The following is a 12,991-nucleotide window of genomic DNA, read 5'->3' as shown; positions in this document are numbered from 1 at the left end:
GGCTCGGCAGTACACTTGGGGAGCAGCAGCTTGGTCCACTCTCACGGGCTCGGCACTTCAGTTTGAGCTATCCTCCACCAACAGGATGATAGTGATGCAGGAGGGAAAACCTACACTTTAGCCTGCTATAGAGCTTACTCCACAGGAGTGGTGCAGTGAGAGAGAGGAGTGCTAGGAGCTTATCGATGGCCTGACACTCTAGTTCATCTGGCGGGCCCGTTGTTTCCGCATCTTTGAGGCTCACCATGTGCCACCAGCAGAGATGATACGCGATTCTTGGCTAGAGCTGATCCACACTCTCAGAGGATAGCTTGAGGGACTACAGGGCAGCTTCGACCGCATGCAAGAGCGCAGAGAGGCTTTCCTACGACTCTGGCATCCTAGGCCCTTCTACACCATGGTCCAGGGTGTACTACGATGGCACTACCGACCACTTGTGTGGCTTTTCCCTTCCCCCCATTTCTTGATCTAGCCCCATTGTTCATTTGCTGTTTTTTTTTTCTTTGGGAGAGTTTTCCACCATGGTTGTTGTAGCCCTCTCTTGAAGAGGTGGTTGTAGCCCTATGGGCAGTTTCAGTAACTAATAGAAGGATATTTTTCTTGGAAAAAAAAACAAGAAGATGCACCTGAATGGTTAGCATGGTAGTAGGAAAGTTTTTCTCAAACATGCACACAACCTCCTCAGTGTTTAGTTTGGCGAGTGATATGAAGTCTACGTTGATCTCCTTGTGTGAGATCCATTGCACCAACTTCGCAAGTTTGTAGATTGTGTTACGGATGTTAAGAGACAAACATCCCTCAATGGCCACCGATAAAATAAACTGCAAAACACGTGCAACAATGATATTAAAGTCCACACACAAATTTGTTATACAATTCCCACTATGATATATTCCACTATGAACATACCTGACACATTTTATGCCAGTCGTGTGACTTCAAACCGGTAATCTTTCCTTCTTTAGTAAAACACGTTTGGAGCGAATCATTACGCCAGTGGGGGTCCGCAAAGATCAACTTTAGGGAGTTTTATCGATCCATCGGACGCTATTTGCGGCCAATATTGCTCCATACGATCCACATTTCTAAAGTCAACCCTGGCTCCCAAAGTATCTTTCTTGCCGGTCAGATGGTCCCATAGTAGATTACCCACATTCTTGAATATGTGCATTGGATTGAGCAACTGATTGATCATGAGTCGGGGCGAGTATGGTAACTCGTACCATAGAGATAGTCTCTTCATCCCTGAGGGCAATCAGTCATCACACATCTCCTTCTTCTCTAACCATGCTTGTGCAGACATCCTCGGTGGCTCTCTTACCAAAAATCCATCACGTAACACATGATTCTCTTGAAGATACGCTTGATGACCTTCGTAGATTTGCTTCTTCAATGAGGGCGCCCGACGTGCATTCAGTCTAGGTCCACATGTGACACATGCTTTGTATCCGCTTGTTTGAAGCCGTGCATGTATACACATGATAAGATAAGCTTGAGAAAAACCAAGATTTACAGTGTTTGAGTGAGGAGTGTAAATCACCTGAGCATTCTGTTAGTCTGGGATAGCCATGCATGGTCCACATTAGAATGCCTCTGATCAAAGCATTTCGTTGACCTATGTGTCAGCTCATATCCACCACTTCTATGCCAATCCACAATTGTTGTAGCTCTTCCAATAGTGGACGACCATACACATCTATATTCTTCACTTTATATCACCCCGGCATAATCAAGCTTAGCCATAGGTGCCCCTTCTTCGTAGTCAACCACGTGGGAATGTTGTAGTTGACGATGATAACGGGCCATACACTGTAAGATGTTGATCTTTGACCAAATGGATTTACGCCATCCATAGCCAAGCCTAAGCGCAAATTTTGAGCTTCCCTGGCAAAATCGACCATGTTTCATCTATATGTTTCTAGGTTGCGCAATCTGCAGGAATCCGTAGCACACCATTAGAAGATTTATTCTCCTCATGCCATGATGCTAGGGTGGCCATAGACTTACATTCGAAGAAATACTTGATGCGAGGAAGCAGAGGAAAATGTCGCAAAACCTTTTGTGGAATTTTTGTTCTGTGGAGATCTACTCAATATCTCTTGGAATCACATTTCAGACACTTCTCCATGTCTATGTATTCCCCTCTGAAAACAATGTAGTCGTTAGGACAAGCGTGGATTGACTTGTAATCCATCCCCAAGTTTCGCAAAATCTTTCTTGCTTCCTCTCTGGAATCTGGCATCACATTATCAGCTGGCACTATGTGCTCTTTGAGCAATCTACACAACCCAAAAAAACGGTACAATTGAGTAAAAATCTATCAGATCATTATAAATCTAGAGTTTTTTATTAAAGTAAACTAATTGTAATAGATCACTTGAAAAGCGTTGTGACGCTAGTGTCACTCCATCCAAGCCTTCATGAATCCATGATCGTCGCGATCATTTCATTGATCTCAAGCTCAAACATTGCCTCATTGGGAATGTGGTCTTCATGATCATCCCCCGAGCTGTCAGAGGCTACATCTTGTGGCCTCACATATGCTGCTTGACCAAAGCGCCTACGAACATGTTTATTGGGTTGCAAGATTGCTGCCTGTTGGCCAGCATCAGAGTCCAACGAGTTATAATTAGCAACAACTCGATCTATAATAGATGAATCGACTCCCTAAATTCGCGAACGTGCTGCAAAGAAACGCGTCTTGTCCGTCGCACATCATGCTTGCATTGATTACAAGGACATAAGATCCTCGTTGAGAGATAGGTGTTTCGGTTGGACGGCCCCACATCCTCGTCACTACTCGTAATGAGGGTAAAAACCTTATAACCTATACAACAAATTTAATCTTCTATTGGCATTCTTTGTCTTTTATCTCTCTCTCTCTCTCTCTCTCTCTCTCTCTCTCTCTCTCTCTCTCTCTCTCTCTTTGTTCACACTGGAAACTACCTCACATTCTCTAGTCATGTCCAATCCCTGCACACCTCGGTCTAGAGGTGCACGGAGATCAGAACAACCGGGTTATAATCTCGTCTTTATTGGTCATTGCCTATATTTGTGGGTACAAGAAATCTACCCACCCACGTCTACATGATAGTACATGTAGTGGACAAAACCCCTTTGCCTTTTCTCTAGTTGTAGCATTTCACAGCATCTTAACATCTTTCCACAGTAGATCTTTGTCTGTAGCATGCAGGTATGCCATTCTTGCAATGTAGCTGATGCCTGCTCAAAGCACTTAATTCTTAATCTAGATTTGACGGGTTGTGGTGTGTGTGTGTGTGTGTGTGTGTGTGTGACCCTTGGAATTGTCATCTTGCATCACTAATTTCTGTGTAGGCTCAATTTGCTCTTCCATTGGCTGATCATGATGGCTTATTGTATGGTAGCAGCAGTCAAACATGTAGGTGGAATTGCTGGTCCGCATGGACTGTCGAGGCTGTAAGCACAGGAAATTTTCTCATGTAGGAAAACGGAGTCTTTTTCAGTGTTTTTCATATGAGCAAGTGTTTTTCATACAATGCTTACCATCATGAGCGCACCTTCATTGACATGCACTAAAATCTAACCTAAATCTTAAAAAAAGCTAGTCCACCGAACATAAATTTAGATCTAGTTTAATCTTAAACTCAAAATAAACCATCTAATTTAATGTAAATAAACATAAATTTAATCTAACGTAAGTCTACATCTAACCTAATATTTAATGTCTCTTTGGGATAGTTTCCTACAACGTTAAAACTCTCTTCTTCTCGTGTGTGTGTGTGTGTGTGTGTGTGTGTGTGTGCCAATAAAAAGAGGAAAATGGTATAACCTTTCTATCACCCAAGCGTGGTAGATTGATTATGCCATTTCCCTCTTGAATAACAGGTCTTGAGTTCAACTCCTCGTCGGCTAGATCTTTAAGGTCTCTTAGGATAGTTTCCTACGACATTAAATTAAACTCTCTTCTTCTCGGGTGTGTGTGTGTGCCAATAAAAGGAGGAAAATGGTATAATCTTTCTATCACCCAAGTATGATAGATTGGTTATGCCATTTCCCTCTTGAATAACAGGTCTTGAGTTCAACTCCTCGTCGACTAGATCTTTTAGGTCTCTTGGGATAGTTTCCTACGATGTTAAGACTCTCTTCTTCTTCTTCTTCTCTCTCTCTCTCTCTCTCTCTCTCTCTCTCTCTCTCTCTCTCTCTCTCTCTCTCTTCCTCTCTCAATGTGTGTGTATGCATTCTTTTTTTATGCATGTGTGTGTGCATTTTTTGTTTATGCATGTGCTCTCTCTCTCTCTCTCTCTCTCTCTCTCTCTCTCTCTCTCTCTCTCAAAAACACAATGTGTGTGTGTGAGAGAGAGAGAGAAAGAGGGGAAGAAAACATGAGTGAGGAGAGGGAAGGAGCATACCTGGATCTGCTTCCTCTCCACGTGTGTGTGTGTGTGTATGTATGTGTGTGTGTGAAGAAGAAAGAGAGAGAGAGGGAGAGCGCGGGTTACCTTTGCTTGCTCGAGCGCGCGCCAACAACTCAGATCTGAGATCTGAGTTTTCGGACGCTCTCGATTATTTTTTTTACCCCTATTGGCGTCGCTATGAGTGTCGCTAGTTTACTTGTAACTTAGCAACGCTCATAGCGATGCCCATAGCGATGCCATGGGTTTTCACATTTGAGCATCGCACTGCGAGCGTCGCTAATATTAAGTACCTCTTGTAGTGGCCTTTTGGAGGCGGGATCGGCTCCAAGTAAATCCGGTCCTCAATTATTGTCATGTTCTCTAATACTCTCTCTCTTAAAAAAGTGTTGTCCATGCCAAGTTAATTAAGTACTATGTTCATGTTGCTACCATCAATTAAGTTCACCCTCTATGTTCTCAAAGTAATCTCACAAAAATGCTCATTCTAATTCTCTTAATTCCACTATTCTCAAAGTTCATAGGCCATTTCCATTACATTGGTATTAGAGCATTTGGTTTCTCTTTTCTTGCTTAAGAAGAAAGGTCTTTAAGTAGCCTATTAATGGTTGATTATGTTAATTATATTAGGGTAAGTGGAACTGAGATCTATTATCGGTTTTGTTGAGCCCACTGTGTGGGATATGGTGCACACCTTGAGAGCTTTGGTCTTAATAATGGGGTCTTTTTAGACTTTCCTACGGATTTACCAATATTGAGCCATAAGAAGTACAAAAGGAGCTACCCCTCGGCAATTCGGCTATGTTAGACCCACCCCTCTACTCTCTATAATTAACCAATTCGATTGGTGGGTGTAGATACATAAGTGCTTATTTTGAAAGGCTAAGAGGAGTAGCAACTAAGGTTTTGAGTTGCCAAAGAATACAGTAAGTAAACATATAAGTATAATTAGCATGGCTGACAATAACCAAAAGAGTATTATGAACATTGATAACTTTGATTTTGCATATGAAGGTGCTAATGATGACGCCTCCATGTTTATCAATTATCTTGTTACTAGGTTGTATCAAGCTATAACCCTACTTTGCAGGCCAAACTTAACAACTTCATGCTTATAATATTTCCCTTCCTCTCCAAGAGGAGAGAGAGCTTAGGAGGCCTCTTGATGAGACCCCAAAAGAAGACTCTCTCCCATACAAGAGGACTCACGGATTTACCATTATTGAGCCATAAGAAGTGGACAAAATGAGCTTTCCCTTGGCAATTTTGCTATGTTACATCCACCCATGACTCTTTATAATTAACCAATTCAAGCCGTGGGTGTAGATACTTAAGTGCTTATTTTCAAAGGCTAAGATGATCGAGTAGCAACTAAGGTTTTAAGTTGCCAAAGAATACACTAAGTAAACACATAAGTATAATTAGCATGGCTGACAATAACCAAGAGAGTAGAATGAACATTGATAACTTTGATTTTGCACATGAAGGTGCTAATGATGATGACCCCATGTTTATCAATTATTTTGTTACTAGGTTGCATCAAGCTATGGGAAACCCTACTTTGCAAGCCGAAGTTACTCAACAACTTCGTGCTTATGGGATTTCCCTTCCTCTCCAAGAGGAGAGAGAGCTTAGGAGGCCTCTTGATGAGACCCCCAAAATAAGACTCTCTCCCATACGAGAGGAGGAATCCAAAGAACAAGAAAGGAATGAATCCCTAAGTTCCTCTGAAGATGTGGCTCCACAAAGACGGCGATCTAGACGATTGTCAACTCCTCTCATGAGGAAATAGTCAACACACAGTCCTTCTCCTCATCACTCTGGAATTGGAGCTGATCTCTTGAGATAGCTAATTCCAGTGTTGGAAGATTTCAGCTACTAGTGTGGGAAGATTTCAGACAACAGACTGGACAGGAATCAGAGACTAGACTGGAATGTGGATACTGAAATAAGAATCAGACTTATATACTGGAAATAAGGTTCAGATTCAGATTCAGATTCAGAAGAGTGGACAAGAAGTAAGTATAACTGGAATATATGCCATGATTGCGATTACAGATCAAGATTAAGCGAATATGATTTACAGAGAGAAAGTACAACCGACAATACTGCCAATGATTCTCAAGTACAAGTATAGCCAAGGTACTAACCCAAATGATAATAATTGCCAACCCGATTACAATGTAATGGGCCCTATTTATACACTTCGGGTTTACTATAGTAATTACCATAGTAATTACTAAGTAATTCGTTGCCTATCTTCTAAGAAGATGTTCCCACATAGTGAACTATCCAGCCGTCTACATCCTTCCCTTCTTTCTTGAATTTTGGTAAGATTCCAAAATTTCTGAAAAATTCCCCTATCTGATTCTGATGTGAGACTAAAAACTCCATCGTTTGGTTTTGATGTTGGGATTCCGGCTTAACCACTGATAGAATGGCCATACAAAGATTACGAGGAGGCAGTTGAAAAGGCCAAGGATTGCGAGAGGCAGCTGAAAAGCCCAAGGTGGAGCTCTCACCAGGCCAAGGTGGAGCTGTCATCAGGCCAAGGTAGAGCTGTCATCTCCACCTACCAGTTGAGGAGAAAAGTCGCCACTGAATTCTAAGATGGAACTACCCAGTATCCTTCCATTGTACCATCTTCCATTTACCCTTTGACCTGGACGGCGCCTGAGAAGTCCCAGTACTAGCATTCTCCTTCTAAATCAGTCGGTAAATGGCCTCGTTCTCAAGCTGATCCCACCGATCGGTGGTCATCTCTTTTTCATAAGGCGTGAGAGAATGATAGGTTTTGGTGTCAGGATCATAGAGTGTACACCTACCCTTGCTCAATCTGGTTCTAGCCAGCTTATGACAATGCGAAGCAGTATGGATCCATCCTTCTGGAAGAGGCTGATTAGTTTTGACTCGAGCTTCGAAAAGAATCTCAGCCATCTCCCTGTACTGTGGTGCCAGACCCGGCTTTGCTGCAATGTCTTTTTCAGGAAATTTGCAAGATCCGACCGTAAGCTGTAGCAACTGATTAGTAATTCTGGTCAGTCCTCTAACTTGAATCTTCCACTGGCCCATACACAGTTGAATCCTATGCATCTCCTATTTCAGTGCCTGAATGTCGTTGATTTGGAGAGCATCATTGAACAGCGTCTGCCAAGTCTTCCATTCCACGTTGATCGCTCATACCAATCCTGAAGCTCATCAGTGATTTTGAAATATGTGAGACGATCAACTGGTTCTGGATGTTGAGGATACAGCGTTGGAAAGAATCTTGGAAGGTTGGTTTCTCTTGCTGGAACAGCATACAAGAGAACTGGAGAATCAGACAAAAATTGTAAGAAATTGAGAACAGCCTGGTTCTCCTGCTGCATCATCTTTCTGGTGATTCTCACTAGCTGGAACAGTGTTGAGAAGTTGCTTGTGCTGCAACTGAAATTCGCGTCTGAGGTCCTCTGCTAGTGGCTGTCTGGTCCTCCTTAATGGCTTTGACTCTCTGATCCAAAACACCTCTGGCAGTTTGCATTTGCACCAAAAATCCCTTGAGTTGTACCCTAACATCCTCTGATCCTAGGTTCCACTCTTCTACTTCCTGGTCATCTGGAAGCAACCAGTTTGGTCCACCTCCTTTTCGTCTGGTTGATTCTTCAGCGTAATCCCAGGATGGTCCATTCATTTCTGAATCATTATTTTGATCCAGTGGGTAATCTTCAGAACATACTGGTTCCTCTACTATACCAATATCAGCTGGTTCCACCATCCTTCCAGTTAGTTGAATTGTTCTTTCCCCTGTATTGACTTCGATAAACTAATCAGGGAATTGTCTCTTCTGTTTATCAGCCTGCTCTTTGTTCAGGAAGACTGCATTCAAGTCGATTTCTGCCACAGGGAATATGTTCATAGCCGCTAGCATTCGCTCGATTTTCTTGGCTCTGTACTTGTGACACAACTCCTTTGGCCTCAGTTCCTTTTTCCAGCTCCTGGTGTTGTTCGTCTGGATTTGGATTCTGCCACTGGCCCCTTCTATGGTCAAAGTTTGGTTTGCATAGTCATAAACAGCATGTGTTGTTCTCAACCATGGGTGCCTTAGTAGCATTCTATATGCTCCCTGCACATCCAGGACTAGGAAACTGGTTTTGAATTTCTCCCTCCCAACTATTATCTGCATGTTTTCAATCATTCCTATCGCCTGTACGACTCTATGATCTACCATTCTTACTTTGAATGGTGTTGGTTTCATATTAATGATACCCATTCTTTGCTGAAGATGGGCTCCCATTATGTTGACTCCTGCCCCTCCATCCAGGATAACGCTTGAGAGAGGTTCCCACTGCTTCCTGACCTTGTAGTCTACCTGAATAAGTGGAACTTCATCATCCCGGATAGCCAATAGGTCCACTGTTCTGGCCTCTGCCTTAGCTTTCCTGCGCTGTCTGATAAAGTTGGCCACCTCACGCAAGGTTTTTCTTATATCCTCCAGCTCTACAGTCAGCTTCTGGATTCTATAACAAATTTTCACATGAATTTCTTCTCTCTCTTGGTCAAACTGATTGTCAGAGCTTGAAGAACTAGTATCTTCACACTGCCATTCTTCTTTTGCAGTGCTTTCACTCTTTCCATCCACTCCCATTTCATCAGCTAGTCCATGTACCACAGCCAGCATGGTCTCGGTCATGGCCGGTACTGACTGATCTTTATCAGTCGATTGGGCTGGTATCCTCTGAATGACTCTAGCTTCTGAACTTTCTGGCTGCTCTAGCAGATTCTTAGCTAAATCCTCCGTGATTTTAGCTGCTAGTTCCCTCTGCTCTTGCCACTCATCTACCACATTTTCTTTACCTTTGGCCTTCCAAACTTCTCTTTGTTGAGCCCACTTACTGTTGTTATGATTGATTGGTACTTCTGAAGTTTCTGGGATTTAAGCAATTTGTTATATGATCTCAGCTGGCATGCAGGGTAATGGTAATACCATTTCCCCGCTGCCTCCTTCAAGATTTGTGGAAAATATTCCCCCCAATCATCTTCATCAATGTTTTTTAGTTCAGCATACTGCTCGAAAGCTTGTATGTGAACATCTAGATCATCCTTTTTCCCCCCTTTGAATATTGGACAGGAAATCTTCAGGGAAGCTGTGTAATCATTTCGTTTACTACTGATCCTGCCACTTCTCTTCTTGGATTCAGAATGACGCTTGGGAGCCTTCTTGCAATTGTTAGTGTCAGCATCCCAATCAATCTCTGTCTCTGTCTCAGTGTCAGTGTCTTCTCTGGTTTGTCTGCTAGAAGTACGGTGACTTCCCTTACTGCCCTTGGTATCCTCATCTCTCTGGCGAGACTGAGAACTCTTGAAACTCTTTGCCTTTCGTGCTTCCCGTTGTGCCCGTCGACGTCGAGAATGACTAGAGTGCTGTGAGTCCTGCACCTCATCAGCCTGACTATGCTCCTCCTGAGCCTCAGTGTCAGTCATCTTCTCTTGCTTGGGGTCAGACTCTCTTCCTGACTCCTCAGGAATGGGGTCCACACGAATGGTAGATTTTTGGCCACGATTGGATTTTGGTACCATTGCTGAAAACTTCAAACTGGGAGAAGAGTATTTTAGTCAACGAGCTTCAGCTCGAGCCATCGTGATCGCCAAAATGGAATTGGAGCTGATCTCTTGAGACAGCTAATTCCAGTGTTGGAAGATTTCAGCTACTAGTGTGGGACAGCAGACTGGCCAGGAATCAGAGACTAGACTGGAATGTGGATACTAAAATAAGAATTAGACTTCTTTACTGGAAATAAGGTTCAGATTCAAATTCAGATTCAAAAGACTGGACGAGAAGTAAGTATAACTGAAATATATGCCATGATTGGGACTAGAGATCAAGATTACAGTGAATATGATTTACAAAGAGATAGTACAACCGACAATACTGCCAATGATTCTCAAGTACAAGTATAGTCAAGGCGCTAACCCAAATGATAATAATTGCCAACCCGATTACAATGTAATGGGCCCTATTTATACACTTCGGGTTTACTGTAGTAATTACCATAGTAATTACTAAGTAATTCATTGCCTATCTTCTAAGAAGACGTTCCCACATAGTGAACTATCCAGCCGTCTACACACTCCAAAAGGAAATAGAGGAAACAAAGGAAGAAAAGGTCAAGAAACAATTCACCCTCTTCTCCTTCTTGTTCATGTTCCTTATCTCTCGATGAAAGCTATGGCTATTCCCCTAGAGAATAGAAGAGGGGAGGACATCGCAAATCATACCATGCATGGCGAAGATCACAAAAGCTCAAGAAGTTCAGAGAGGGAGAAAAGAGTATCTCTTTTTTCACCTATGATGGCACCTTTGGTGCCATCGACAAAGTATTGGTGTTCCGCCAGCAATTTGATGCGGCCTTTGGAGACAAGGGCTTCACGGACTCCTCAAAGCTACACGATGTAGCTATGCACTTCCAAAAATCGGCTCGTCAATACTCGGCTATCCTTTGTGGAAACGGTGAAGCCCCAAAGACATGGAAAACTCTATGAGTTTTCATCATGAAGCAATTCCTTGCAATTCAAAGGACAAAGTACTTACCGAATGGAGTAGTTTGAAGTGTCTCTAACATGAGTCTATTCAAAAATATGTGGACAAGTTTTTGGATTTACATCTCAAGGCTAGTGTCTTCTAAAAGATAGACTTTGTCGAGAAAAAAAAAAAATTTGTGTGGGATTACATGAAGAAATGGCCGAGTATGTCAACTCCCAATGGCATGGTTCTATCACCGAAGTAATCCACCAAACTATGGTTGCTTCCTGCGTCAATTTCCAACAAAGGACTAGATGGAATGTCAAACCCATGAAAACAAAGACAAAAATGATGCAAAGGGGAAAACCAATGCCCAAAATTCCTCCCAAGCACTTCCTACAACAACAATAGGTCTAAGGAGAAGGGAGTTTACAAAGGTAAAAATAAACTCTCTCATGAAGAGCTTGAAGCTTTTTTCAAGGACCATACGTGTTTTAAGTGTGGGGATCAAGGACATGGCTATCGTTCTTTCCCCAAGAAAAATGCTCGCAATGAGACTCCTAGGGCTTCCACCATCGAAGCTCCAAAAGAGGATGCTCATTGTTGCAAAGGATCATCTCTCTCCCATGCTTGGGGAAAGGTAAGGGATCATGATGCCTCCATATTGTTTGACCCTGGCTCTACTCACAACTTCATATCAACAGAGTTGGCCACCATGTTGGGCATTAAAGCTTTCAAAATGGGAGATATTGTAACTGTTGACATAGCTTTCAAGGGACATCAAGCCTCCGTTACTCCCTTGATTGGGAAGTTGAGGCTTCATATCCAAAGCTATGTCGACAAAGAATAAATTTTCATCTCTCCTCTCCAACATGAGAATGCTATCCTGGGGGCGCCATGGTTTGATCGCATGGCTGCCATCATTAAGTTCCTTGAAAGGAGAATCTACTTCACCTACAGGGGAAAGAACATGTATATAGATGCTAATGAGTCCGGTCGTACTATACCACTTGTAATTCATCAGCTTTTAATAAGTCAATGAAAAGCTCGATATTTGCGTACATGATTTTTGTCAAAGAATCTACTAATGATGCTAATGGTTTATCAAATGAAAATGGTAGGAATCAAGAAGAGTTAGACTTGTCTACTTTTCTAAATGAATTCCAAGATGTTTTCATCGATGATATCCCTATGGACATACCTCCAAAACGAGGGGATGATGACCATCAAATTGAGCTCCTACCAGAAAGCTCGTCGCCTAACAAGCCTCCTTATCGAGTTTTCCAAGCTCAACAAGAGGAGATCATGAGGAAAGTACAAGAATTGGTAGACAAAGGGATGATGAGACCTAGCTCCTCTCCCTTTTGTTCTCCAGTCCTTTTAGTGCAAAAGAAAGATGGTACATACCGTAGTGTGTGGACTATCAAGCACTAAACCATATCACTATCAAAACCAAATTTCATGTGCCCTAGGTAGAAGATCTATTTGATAAGCTACAAGGCTCTGCCTACTTCAGTAGGATTTATCTAAAAAGTGGCTATCATCAAATAAGGATAGTGGATGAAGATATCCTAAAGATTGCATTTGATGCCTTTTGTCTTGACCAATGCACCATTCACATTCAATCCTTTGATGGAGAAAATATTTAGACCCTATTTGCAAGTTCACTCGAGTGTTCTTTGATGATATCATCTACTCCAAGTCCTTGGAGGAACACAAGCAACATCTCCAAGTGATTTTCAAGCATTGAGGGAGAACAAGCTTTTCTCAACCAAAAGAACATCGAATTTTTCCTTCAAGAGATTCAATACTTAGGTCACATTATCCCTCAAGATGGTATCCGTATAGATCCATCCAAGTTAGAGTTAATAAAAACATGGCCTAATCCAAGGAATCTACATGAGCTAAGAAGATTTATTGGTATGTGTGCATACTATAGATGCTTCATAGCAAAATTTTCTCAAATATTAGGACCATTACATGACTTAACAAAGAAGAACGTTAAGTATTCATGGATTTCCAAGGAGAAAAAAGCTTTTGACAAGCTCAAAGAGAAGCTTACCTCTCAACCAGTCCTCATGCTTCCAGATCTCTCAAA

This window comes from Adiantum capillus-veneris, chromosome 9 (genome assembly GCF_014529385.1).
Source record: "Adiantum capillus-veneris isolate H3 chromosome 9, ASM1452938v2, whole genome shotgun sequence".
NCBI lineage: Eukaryota > Viridiplantae > Streptophyta > Polypodiopsida > Polypodiales > Pteridaceae > Adiantum > Adiantum capillus-veneris.
The sequence above is the reverse complement of the archived record's forward strand: the minus strand, read 5'-3'. Positions refer to the sequence as shown.